Source organism: Chiloscyllium punctatum, chromosome 52 (assembly GCF_047496795.1).
Source record: "Chiloscyllium punctatum isolate Juve2018m chromosome 52, sChiPun1.3, whole genome shotgun sequence".
Taxonomy (NCBI): domain Eukaryota; kingdom Metazoa; phylum Chordata; class Chondrichthyes; order Orectolobiformes; family Hemiscylliidae; genus Chiloscyllium; species Chiloscyllium punctatum.
Window position 1 is genome coordinate 36,604,873 of NC_092790.1, and position 13,050 is coordinate 36,617,922.

The following is a 13,050-nucleotide window of genomic DNA, read 5'->3' on the forward strand; positions in this document are numbered from 1 at the left end:
CCCCGTTTGTGTGTATGTGTCACATCCTCACAGTCTGTGTTTGTGTGTGTCCCCTTCACTGCACGTCCCTTACTCGCTGTTTGTGTGTGTGTCACTCCATCGCGTTATGTGTATGTGTCTCTCTCTCTCACTGTGTGTGTGCATGTCCCTCCCTCGCTCTGTGTGTGTGTGTGTGTGTGTGTGTGTGTGTGTGTGTGTGTGTAAGTGTGTCTCTGTCCCACGTTGTGTGTATACATGTCCCTCCCTTGCTCTGTGTATGTGTGAGATCCCCCCCCTTGCTGTCTGTGTGTGTGTCCCTCTTGCTGTGTGTGTGTGTGCGTGGCCCTCCCTCACTGCATGTGCATGTGTCTCCCCCTCACTGTGTGTGCGTGTCCTCTCTTGCTCTGTGTGTGTTTGTGTGTGACCCTCCCTCGCTGTGTGTGCATATCCCTCCCTGGCTGTGTGTGTGCGTATCCCTCTCTTGCTCTGTGTGAGTGTGTGTGTGTGTCCCTGAAGATGTGCACGTGTGTGTGTGTCTCACCCTCGCTGTGTGTGCGTGCGTGTCCCTCCCTCGCTGTGTGTGTGTGCGTGTGTCTCCCCCTCACTGTGTTTGCGAGTGTTCCTCTCTTGCTCTGTGTGTGCATGTTTGTGTGCGTGTGTCTCTCCCTCGCTGTGTGTGTGTCCCTCTCTCGTTGTGTGTGTCTGTGTTTGTGTGCTTGCGCATGTCCCTCCCTCACTGTGTGTGTGTCCCCCACTTGCTGTGAGTATGTGTGTCCCTCTTGCAGTGTATGTGTGTGTCCCTCCCTCGCTGTGTGTGTGTGTGTCCCACTCTCGCTGTGTGTGCGTGTCCCTCCCTCGCTGTGTGTCTGTTTGTATCCCCTTAACTGTGTGTATATGTTCGTGTCCCACCCTCGCTTTGTGTGTGTGTGTGTGTGTGTGTCCCTCTTGCTCTGTGTGCGCGTGTCACTCCCTCGCTCTTTGTGTGTGTGTGTGTGTGTGTGTGTGTGTCCCTCTTGCTCTGTGTGCGCGTGTCACTCCCTCGCTCTTTGTGTGTGTGTGTGTGTGTGTCCCTCTTGCTCTGTGTGCGCGTGTCACTCCCTCGCTCTTTGTGTGTGTGTGTGTGTCCCTCCATTGCTCTTTGTGTATATCCCCTCACTGTGTGTGCGCTTCTCCCCTCGCTGTGAGTGCATGTCCCGCCTCGCTATGTGCGCGTGTCCCTCCCTTGCCTGTGCGTGTCCTCTCTCGCTGTGCGTGCATGTCCCCTCTCAATTTCTGTGCACATGCCCTCCCCCTCACCGTGTGTGTGCTTTTCCCTCCTTCCCTGTGTGTGTGTGTCCTACCCTTGCTGTGTATGCAGGTGTCCCTCCCTCGCTGTGTGTGTACATGTCCTTCCCTCGCTGTGTTTGTGTGCCCCTCCCACGCTGTGTGTGCATGTCCTTCCCTCCCTCGCTCTGTGTGTGTGTGTGTGTCCCCTTCCCTCCCTCGCTCTGTGTGTGTGTGTGTGTGTGTGTGTGCGCGCGCGCGCTCCTCCCTCGGTGTGTGCGTGCGCGTGTCCCTCCCTCGCTCGCTGCGTGTGTGTATGTGTCCCTCCCTCGCTGTGTGTCTGCGGGTAACCCCCTCACTCTGTGTAGTGCGCGTGTCCCTCCCTCGCTATGTGTGTGTATGTGTCCCTCCCTCGCTGTGTGTCTGCGGGTAACCCCCTCACTCTGTGTAGTGCGCGTGTCCCTCCCTCGCTATGTGTGTGTGTGTGTCTCTCCCTCGCTGTGTGTCTGCGGTAACCCCCTCACTCTGTGTGTTTGCGTATCGCTCCCTCGCTGTGCGTGTCCCTCCCTTGCTGTGTGTGCACGTGTCCCTCCCTCGCTGTGTGTGTGTGTATCTGTGCGTGTCCTTCCCTCGCTTTGCGTGTGTGTCCGTCCCTTGTGTGTGAGTGTGTGCCCACCTTGCTGTGTGCGTGTGTTCCACTCTTGCCATGTCTGTGTGTCCTCTCTCGCTGTGTGTGCGTGCCCCCTCTCAATTTCTGTGCACATGCCCTCCCCCTTGACATGTGTGTGCTTATAGCTACTTCGCGGTGTGTGCTTGTCCCTCCTTCGCGGTGTGTGCATGTCCCTCCCTTGCAGTGTATGTGCATGTCCCTCCCTCACTGTGTGTGTGTGTGTGTGTGTATTCCCCTCACCATAAGTGTGTGTGTTTGTCCCTTCCTCACTGTGTGTGTGCGTCTCTCCCTTGCTCTGTATTTGTGTTTGTGTGTGTGTGTGTCCCTCCTTCGCTTTATGTGTGCGTGTCCCCGTCCCTCGCTGTGTGTATGTGCGCATCCCTCCCTCGCTGTGTGTGTGTGTCCCTCCCTCGCCATGTGTCTGTCTGTATTCCCCTCACTGGGTGTGTGTTTGTGTGTCCCTCCTTCGCTTTGTGTGTGTGTGTCCCTCCCTCGCCGTGTGACTGTGTGTATGTGCGTGTCCCTCCATCGCTCTGTGTGTGTATGTGTGTATGTTTGTGCGTGTCCCTCCCTTGCTTTGCGTGTGTGTACCCCCTCTCAATTTCTGTGCACATGCCCTTCCCCTCGCAATGTGTGTGCTTGTCCCTCCTTTGCTGTGTGTCCCTCCCTCGCTGTGTGTGTGTGTGTGTGTGTGTGTGTGTGTGTGTGTGTGTGTCTGTGTCTTTGCTGTGTGTCTGTGCTTGTCCCTCCTTCGCTGTGTGTGTTTGTCCCTCCCTCGTTGTGTGTGCGTATCCCTTTCTTGCTGTGTGTATGCGTGTCCCTCCCTCGCTGTGTTTGTGTGCGCGTCCCCCCCTTGCTGTTTGTGTGCGTGTCCCTTCCTTGCTGTGTGTGTGTCTCTTCCTCATTGTGTGTGTGTGTGTCCCTTCCTCGCTGTGTGTGTGCGTGTCCCCCTCGCTGTGTGCGCGTGTCCCTCCTCGCTGTGTGTGTGTATGTCCTCCCCTCGCTGTGTCTGTGTGTGTGTGTGGATGCATGTCCCCCCCCCCTTCGCTGTGTGTGTGTGTGTGTCCCTCCCTTGTGTGTGTGTGTGTGTCCCTCCCTTGCTTTTTGTGCGTATCCCCACCATTGTATGTCCGCATCGCCCCTCACTGTGTGAGTGCCTGTCCCCCCTGGCTGTGTGTGCGTGTGTCCCTCCCTCGTCATGTCTGTGCGTGTCCCCTCTCCCTGAGTGTGCGTGCCCCTTTGCAATTTCTGTGCACATGCCCTCCCCCTCGCCGTGTGTCTGCTTGTCCATCCTTCCCTGTGTGTGTGCGTGTCCCTCCCTTGCTGTTTATGTGTGTGTCCCTCTCTCGCTCTGTGTGTTTGTGTACATCCCTCCCTGGCTGTGTGTGTGCATGTCCTTCCCTCGCTGTGTGTGCATGTCCCTCCCTGGCTGTGTGTGTGTGCGTGTCCCACTCTCACTGTGTGTGTCTGTGTTTGTGTGCTTGCGCTATGTGCGTGTCCCACCCTTGCTGCGTGTGCGCGTGACCCTCCCTCGCTGTGTGTGTGTCGCTTCCTCGCTGTGTGTGTCGCTTCCTCGCTGTGTGTGTCCCTCCCTCGCTGTGTGTCTGCGTGTATCTCCCTCACTGTGTGTGTTTGCGTGTCGCTCCCTTGTTGTGTGTGTGTGTGTGTGTGTGTGTGTGTGTGTGTGTGTGTGTCCAAAATTTGCACCATCAGTGAACTGGCCATCATAAATTGACTGTGGTATTCAGGAATGTGTGGTATAAGTAAGTTCACCACGAGAAATGCAGGGTTTAATGTATAGGTAGAGGGGTGGGTCTGGGTAGGATGCTCTTCAGAGTTTTGGAATGGACTGGTTGGGCCGAATGGCCTGGTTCCACATGATGGCGATTCTATTCAGGTTATTGTCCATCCCTGTCAACCATCCCCGTCTCTTACATCTGGCCTTCTCCCCAATATTCACCTTAACACAGTAATCTCCTCCAGACTCTAAAACACTCCTTGCCGATGTAACCTTCTCCAGTCCCTACAAAGATCGATATGTCTGTCACCTCTTCCTGCTTTTAGAACCCTCCCTATAACTATTCCCATTTGGTACAGCACTCCCAATCATTGTTCCCTCTTGAAACTCCCATAAACCTTTGTATCTCTGAAAACTCATCTGGACTGTCTCAACTTCCCTTTGACAGTTACATGCTGAGACCTGCGCTATATCAGTGAAGTAATTAAGTCTTGGTAACACTCACTGTTATAACCTCCCTTCAGCCTTACAGCACTGAGGATCTGTAGAAGCTCTTTTCAAACCGACAGCCATCTCTGTGTCTGTAATCTCCTCCACTCCCTATAATACATTCTCTCTGAGCTCCTCTGTAGTCCACTAAACACTCCCTAACACTGTCTGTATCATTGTAACCTTCTCCAAAAACACAACCTTCCCTATCTGTGTAAATCCCTACACCGGTCCCTATCCCTCTCAGCTCCGTCTAACAATACAACCCTCCATGTCTGTGTATTCACCTTCAGTCTCTACTCACCTCCCTATCTGTGTAACCTTCTCCATGCATTTTTGCTTCAGTCTCTTCAACTGTCTCTATCAGTGTAACCTCTTCCAGACGTGAAAACTCTCCTCTTTCTGACTTACTCAGACCCCACACCCCTCACTATCTATAACCTACTCCTGTCTGAGAAACCTACCTCTGCAAATTGCTCCAACTCTTCAACTCTCCATAAGCTCCTGCAGCTCTTACATCCCTCCCTATCTACCAAATCTCTTCCATTCCCTAAACACCAACAGTCTGTGGAGACCCGACCACCATCCCGATCAGTGTAATCCTCTCAGGTCTCTGCAGTAATCCTGATCTGTCGAACTCACTCCATTCCTGTTCCCCTCTCAATCCAGTCCCTACAAAACCCACTATCTATTTAACACCCTCCTGTCACTATCACCCCCATGTCAATGTAAGCTCCTCCTGTGTCTCCACCATCTACCCATCTCCGTAACCTTGTCCAGCTCTTACACCACTATCTGTTTAAACATCACCCTCCTCTACAACTTCCTCCTGTTTGTGCTATGCTCCCTTATCTGTGAAACTGTCTCCAACCAAAATTGTTATCCCAGTCTCTGAAAAGAAATCCAGATTCCACGGCCTCCATAACCCCCAGAACCTAAGCCTTCCTATGTCTATAAACGTCTTCAGTCACGACTCCCCTGTATATCTCAGTTTGTTCTTCCAGTCGATACAAAGCTCTTTATCTCTGTAATCTGCTCAGCTCCCTAAAACAGTCCCTGTCTGTGATCCAGCCCTGGCCTACAATCATCCTTATCCCTGTAAACTTCTCCATCCCTCCCAACATTCCCATCTCCATGAACCCCAGTCAGCCCTACAGCTCTCCACATTTCTGTAACCTCCTGTGGGTCTATGGTCCTCCTTCCCTGTGAAACCACCTCCAGTCCCCCCATCCCTCCCAATCTGGGTCCTCTGCTCCAGATCAGACCATTGCTGTCTCTGTAAACACCTCCGCCCCTGACAACTCTTCCCATTTGTGTAACCTCGTTCAGACCCCATACTCTCCAGCTTCCTGAATCCTCTTCCTGCATTGCAATCAAAACCACATGTTTTTGTAAAATCCTCCAGTGCTTATACTCTCCCCAACTCAGTAACCTTTTGCGGTCCTAACAAAGCACCTAAACTATGAAACCTCTCATTTCCCTACAATTCTCCCTCCCTCCCTCTTCAAATGCCTTCATCACCATGAGACCTCACAATTACTAAAGCCTCCTTTTGGCACTGCCACCCTCCTAATATCTGCAAAATCCTCGTGTCCTGATATCCCTCCCTATCTCTGTAACTCCCTCCACCCTCCAGTGTCATTCTGGGGAACATGGCAGAGGAGAGAAGATTTGTAGAGTCTGGACCATGTTACGGAGGTAGAATTCTGGGCATTACAGATTTGGCCGAATGTCTGTGGTGTGCAGATTATTGGCGAGGACTCTAAAGAAAGGATTTACGACTACTTGGAAAACCATAGTTGAATTAGCCACAGTCAGTATGGGTTTGTGAGGGGTCAGGTCATGCCTCACAAACCTTATTGAATTCTTTGAGGATATGACAGAATATGTTGATGGCTCATTCAAAAAAGAAGGAAAATTGGGATACAGGGAAATCTGTCTGTCTGGATACAGGATTGGATGGCCCAGAGAAGACAGAGGGTGGCAGCAGATGGACAGTATTGAGCCTGGAGCTCAGTGACCAGTGGGGTTCTGTAACAATCAGCTCCAGGAGTCTGCTCTCTGTGATTTTTGTAAATGACTTGGATGTGGATGTTGGAGAGTGGGTTAGTAAGTTTGCCAATAACATGAAGGTTGATGGAGTGGTGGGGAATGTGGGAGGGCTGTTGGAGGTTGCAATGTGACATTGACAGGACGCAGAGCTGGGCTGGAAGTGGCAGATGGAGTTCAATCTGGAAAAGTGTGAAGTGATTCATTCTGGAAGGTCGAATTTGAATCCAGAATACAGGGTGAAAGGCAGAATACTTGTCAGTGTGGAGGAACAGAGATCATGGGGTCCGTGTCCATAGATCCCTCAAAATCGCCACGCACGTTGGTAGGGTTGTTAAAAAGGCATATGTTGTGTTGGCTCCCCTTAGAAGGGGATTGACTGTAAGAGCCGTGAGGTTTTACCGCATCTTTATAGCGTCCTGGTGAGACCACACTTGGAATACTGTGTTCAGTTCCTGTTTACAGGAAGGATGTGCAAGTTTTAGAGAGTGTACACAGGAGATTTACCAAGATGCTGCCTGCAATGGAGGGCATTTCTTGTGGAGAAAGGTTGAGGGAGCTAAGGCTTTTTTCATTGGAGTGAAGAAGGAGGTGGGGCGACTTTGTGGAGGTGAAAAAGATGATGAGAGGCACAGAGAGAGTGAATAGTCAGAGACGTTTCCTCCTATCGCATAAATGGCTATGACAAGGCGGCATAATTTTAAGGTCAATGGAGGATGGATAAGAGGATAGAAAATGGTAGGTGGTTGGATGGACTGCCAATGGTGGGAGTAAAATTAGACACATCTGGGACATTTAATAGACTCTTGGACAGACACATGGATAATAGTAAAATGAAGGGTATGTAGTTATTTTGAGCTTACAGTTGGAGAAAAGGTTGGCATGAAATCATGGCCGAAGGGTCTTGGGCTGAACTGTTCTGTGTTCTGTGTTCTGTCTGGTAAACTGAGTAATAAGCTCAGATCAGTGTAAAAAAGGATATGGCATTCAGGAGGAGGTAGTGAACTGGATACAAAATTTGCTTGATGGTAGGAGACAGAGAGTGGTGGGAGACATGTTGTTTTTCTGACTGGAGGCATGTGACCAGCGGTGGAGTGGGTCCTGTGTTGTTTGTCATTTGGATAAATGGTTTGGATGGAAATATTGGTTTCCTGGTAAGTAATTGTTTTGGGTGACACTGAAATTGGTGGGAAAGTGGACAGTGAAGAAGGTTATCTGTGATACAACAGGATGAACAGTCCTGCTGGGATAGTGGGCTGAAGAATAGCAGATGGAGTTTAATTAGATAAAGGTGAGGTGTTCCATTTTGGTGAAACAATCCAGGGTGGGACTTGTACAGTTAATGTTCGGGCCTGGGTGGTGTTTTCAGTCAGAGACCCAGGGATGCAGGTACACAGTTCTTTGAATGTGGTGTCCCAGGTAGACAGGCTGGTGAAGCAGGTGTTTGGGATGGTTACCTTCATTGGGGAGAGCATTAAGAGTAAGAGTTGGGATGTCATGTTGTATCTGTAAAAGACATTGGTGGGGCCACCATTAAAACATTGTTTATCAGGAGGAAGAACTCATCTAGTTCACTAACCACCTTTAGGGAAGGACATCAAATATTCTAACCTGGTCTGGCCGACATGTGACTCCAGACCCACAGCAATATTGCTGACTCTGAGCTACCCTCTCAGTAATTAGCAGAGGGGTCAAATACCGTTGTTCCAGGCAGTGACACCCACATCCCATGAATGAATATATAAAAATACCTATGTCTCTCCCTACCTCTGCAAATCCCTCCAGCTGCAGCAATCCGTCCTGGCTTTGTCACACCCTGACCACTCTCTGTAACACTCTCACCACCTCCAGCACCTTCACCTCTCCCTGTTCCTATTGTGTCAATAAACCCTGACCGTGGTTCCCCTTCCCAAAGCCCTCCTCCTGCGAGCAGACCCATTGCAATCCATTAACATTTACTCCGAAAACACTCTCTCACTTCAGGATTTTAAGTCCTTTTTGGTGATCTTCTCAGCCTCATAATCTAGTATGTTACCTTTTGAACCTGAGTGAGGGATCAGTGGGAATTTCTTGCTGAGGTTTTTACTGTTTCAATGGAATGTCGTTTTGTTGAGTATTTTACACTGTTCCTTCAAATGTTTTCCACTGTTCATTTACAGGCACATATTTCAGTCTGTTTAGCCTGTTTACCTTGGTCAGTTCTCCTCTCAACTTCATGTCATTGGCTATTTTTGTTTCTAGTTGTAGCTTGTCCTTTCTGTGATTCACTTTAAAACTTTGTTTATTTAAAGTGCACTTTATCACAATTTCCCGAAGGATCTCTGCAGGTGACATTACTCATTCACTAAGTTTCATTACACGGTCGCTCTGCGATTGTTATGTCCCTTAACAGTTGCACAATGTGTTTTTCAAAGAAACACTGAAAAAAAATTAACCGGACTCCTCTTCCAATATCAATGCTGTCCGTGTGATTGTCCCAGATTATACAAATAATGAAGTTTTACAAAGTTATCACAATACCTTTGTTAAAAAATTCCAATGAGTTCCTGTTTAATGCAGTGACGAGCCATTAAATGCTGTTCGGTGGCTAAAACTGTTCTGCTGCTTCTGTCCTTGGCAAGTAGTAGCCAGAATTTACATTCAGACTGACTCTACTTCATGATCTGAGGCTAATTGATTTCTCTGTAAAGCCTTTGTTATCCATTATTGTTAGCGTTGCCCATTTTGCCTGAGTTTGCACAAGATTACGAACCACTGAATATTTTTGTTTACCCTGTATCCATGTCTCCCTGGTGTCTAATTCTCTTTTATCTCTGTGTCACAAATCCATCGACCTTATTACAGCAACGTTGTCCGTTCAAAACAAAAACAGAATATTCTCTCTTCCACAATTTTCTGTCACAAACCTATTTGCTGATGTACAATTTTAATTAACCTCTGTCCCATCCTGTTCCTTTCTGCTAGTGTTCAGCCACATTCCCAGGCTATTCCATTGCTTTACCTTTTCCCTTTGGATTTGAAAGCTCCTTTCACCTGCATTCTCTCTGTCAGTTTAATTCCCTGTCCATAAACCTACCGACATGATTGGCCAGGACACTGGTCCCAGCACGGTTCCAGAGGGACCATCCGAATAGTTTCTTTTAAATCAGGTATGGGATGTGGGTGTCTCTGTCTGACCAGCCTTTCTTGCCCAGCCCTCGTTGACCTTGAGCTGAGTGACTTGCTCGGCCATTTCAGAGGGTAATTGAGAGGCAAACCCTTTGCTGTGGGGATGTTGTGCAGACCACGTGAGGATGGGCAGATGTCCTTCTCTAAAGGACAAGTGTTTGGATTTGTTGTACATCAGTAATGGTTTCATACTTATTTGTGGATTGTTAATTATTATTTTTAAAATTATTGATTTCAAATGTCCCCTTTTCAGATGGTGGGATTCAATCCTGTCTGCCCTGAACATTAGCTGAGGTTTTGGATCCATTCTCTCGCAATAATACCACGAGGCCATTACTTCACCTGCTCACTGGGTGCTCATCCCTGAGCACTGATACCAGGGCATCATGAAGCTAAACCCATTCTTACAACATGACTGTGTGATCCTGACATTTTCCAGCAATCTGGGACTATCACTTAATTTCGCTCCATTTTCCATATCTCTGTGGGACTCAGTGCCATTCTCCATGTGTAACCCTCACTGCATCTGTTTAATTTCCCATTCTGTCTATTTCTCTGTCTCCTGTAGGTACTCAGGAAAGTCCTGACTCAATAGCCTTCCCAGCTGCTGGGTGGATCGTCCATCACCTCATTGAATGCAGTTGGTCTGCCAGAGAGAGACAAAGGGAAAGGAGATCTGGAGCCTTCAATAAATCCTGTAGTGAAGTAAGGTCACCCACAGTGCACAGAGCAAAGAACAATGAGAGGGATCCAACCATCTGTTAACACGACATGACATAGATACAGTGCTGGAGGGGAGCACAGTACACACACACCCCCCAGGCTCAATCACCATCCCAATGTAAGTTCTGTTATATTAAAACTCACTACTCTGCAACAGTGTATCTATGGCATGTCTTGTGGTCCAGTGTCTTTAATAATTTTTAATTCCTATGACCGATCCTATCGTTGTAACCTCCTCCCTTCCCGATAGTCCATCCACATATTTGAAATGTACTGCATTCCAGACGACCATCCCTATTCCTGTAACTTGGTTCAGTGTCTACAACATGCCTTATCTCAGTAGTCTCCTCCTCCAATAAGGTAAAAACAAGGACTGCAGATGCTGGAAACCAGAGTCTAGATTACAGTGGTGCTGGAAAAGCACGGCAGGTCAGGCAGCATCCGAGGAGCAGGAAAATCGATGTTTCGGGCAAAACCCCTTCATCAGGAACAGAGGCCGGGAGCCTGCAGAGTGGGGAGATAAATGAGAGGGGGGTGGGGATGGGGAGAAAGTAGCAAAGAGTACAATAGGTGAATGGGGTGGGGAAGAAGATGATAGGTCAGAATGGAGGATGGGGGAAGGTAGTAAAGAGTACAATGGGTGAATGGGGGTGATAGGTCAGAGACGAGGGTGGAATGGATAGGTGGGAAGGGAGAGAGGCCATTAGGACAGGTCATGAGGGCGGGGCTGAGCTGGAAGGCTGGAGGTGGGGTGAGATGGGGGAAGGGGAAATGAGGAAACTGGTGAAGTCCACATTGATGCCCTGGGGTTGAAGTGTTCCGAGGCGGAAGGTGAGTCATTCTTCCTCCAGGCGTCGGGAGGTGAGGAAGTGGCGGTGGGGTTGATTGGTGCGGGTGTACCAGAGATGTTCCCTAAAGTGCTCTGTTAGGAGGTGTCCAGTCTCCCCAATGTAGAGGAGACCGCATCGGGAGCAACGGATGTGGAAGGCTCCTTTGGGGCCTTGGATGGTGGTGAGGGGAGAGGTGTGGGCGCAGGTTTTGCAATTCCTGCAGTGGCATAAGAAGGTGCCAGGAAGCGAGGGTGGGTTTTTGGGGGGCGTGGAACCGACCAGGTAGTCACGAAGGGAATGGTCTTTGCGGAAAGTGGAGAGGGTTGGGGAGGGAAATATATCTCTGATGGCGGGGTCCGTTTGGAGGTAGCATAAATGGCGGCGGATGATTTGGTTTATGTGAAGGTTGGTAGGGTGGAAGGTGAGCACCAGGGTGTTCTGTCCTTGTTCCGGTTGGATGGGTGGGGTTTCAAGGCGGAGGTGCGGGATGTGGATGTTGGCGGGCATCTTTTACCACGTGGGAAGGGAAATTCCGATCTCTAAAGAAGGAGGCCATCTGGTGTGTTCTGTGTTGGAACTCGCCCACCTGGGAGCAGGTACGGTGGAGGCGGAAGAACGGGGAATAGGTGTTGGGAATTTTGCAGGTGGTAGGGTGGGAAAATATGTAATCTAGGTAGCTGTGGGAGTTGGTAGGTTTGTAAAAAATGTTGGTGTCAAGTCAGTTGTCATTAATGGGGATTGAGAGGTCCAGGAAGGGGAGGGAGGTGTCAGTGATGGTCCAGGTAAATTTAAGGTCAGGGTGGAACGTTGGTGAAGTTGATGAATTGCTCAAACTCCTCGAGGGAGCACGAGGTGGTGCCAATGCAGTCATCAATGTTGCGGAGGAAGAGGTGGGGAGTGGTGCCATTGTAACTACGGAAGATGGACTGTTCTACGTAGCCAACAAAGAGGCAGGCATAGCTGGGTCCCATACTGGTGCCTATGGCTACCCCTTTGGTCTGGAGGAAGTGGGAGGATTTGAAGGAAAATGTGTTAAGGGTGAGGACAAGTTCAGCCAAACGAATGAGAGTATCGGTGGAAGGGTACTGATGTGGACGTTGGGAGATGAAGAAATGGAGGGCTTGGAGGTCCTGGTTATGGTGGATGGAGGTGTAGAGGGATTGGATATCCATGGTGAAGATGAGGCATTGTGGGCTGGGGAAACGGAAGTCTTGGAGGGGTGGAGGGTGTGAGTGGTGTCTCGAATGAATGTGGGTAGTTTCTGGACTGGGGGGATATGACAATGTCGAGGTAGGCAGACATGAGTTCGGTGGGGTAGGAGCATGCTGAGACAATGGGTCGGCCAGGGTAGTCAGGCTTGTGGATCTTGGGAAGGAGGTAGAACTGGGCAGTGGGGGATCCCAGACAATGAGGTTGGAAGCTGTGGGTGGGAGATCACCTGAGGTGATGAGGTTCTGTATGGTCTGGGAGATGATGGTTTGGTGATGGGGAGTGGGGTCATGGTAGAGGGAGCTGTAGGAAGAGGTGTCCTCGAGTTGGCGTTTGGCTTCAGCGGTGTAGAGGTCAGTGCGCCAGACTACCACTGCGCCCCCTTTATCTGCTGGTTTGATGGTGAGGTTGGTATTGGAGCAGAGGAAGTGGAGGGCTGCCCGTTGTGAGGGTGAGAGGTTGGAGTGGGGGAGGGGGTAGATAGGGTGAGGCGGTTAATGTCTCGGAGGAAGTTGGAAATGAAGAAATCGAAGGCAGATAATAGGCCAGTGCGGGGTGTCCAGGTGGATGGAGTGTATTGGAGGCCGGCAAAGGGGTCCTATGAAAATAGGCGGGAGTCTTCATTGTAAAAGTAAGCTCTGAGGCGGATGTGGTGGAAGAAGTGTTCGATGTCACGGCGTGTATTAAATTCATTGATGTGTGGACGGAGGGGGATAAAGGTTAGTCCTTTGCTGAGGACTGATCATTCCTCCTCAGTGAGGGGGAGGTCAGGGGAATGGTGAAAACTCGGCAGGGCTGGGAGCTGGGACCAGGTGTAGGTGTGGAGCTGGGGGAGGGAACTGAGCCTGTTACTGGAGTGGGTGTGGTGTTAGGGGGAATGGGGATGGAGTCATGAGCAGGGGTGGTATTCCCCTCAGGGTTCTGGGGGCAGG

The 13,050-nt window shown here is 50.0% G+C and overlaps 1 long non-coding RNA gene across 1 annotated transcript in view; it reads left to right on the forward strand.

The window, feature by feature from the left end:
* LOC140470567 (uncharacterized) overlaps positions 1–10,117 on the forward strand; it is a 52,717-nt gene extending 42,600 nt beyond the window's left edge. Inside the window, exon 4 of the long non-coding RNA XR_011956531.1 lies at positions 9,925–10,117. This is a non-coding gene — a long non-coding RNA (uncharacterized lncRNA). The remainder of the gene's footprint in view (positions 1–9,924) is intronic.
* The last annotated feature ends 2,933 nt before the right edge of the window (positions 10,118–13,050 follow it).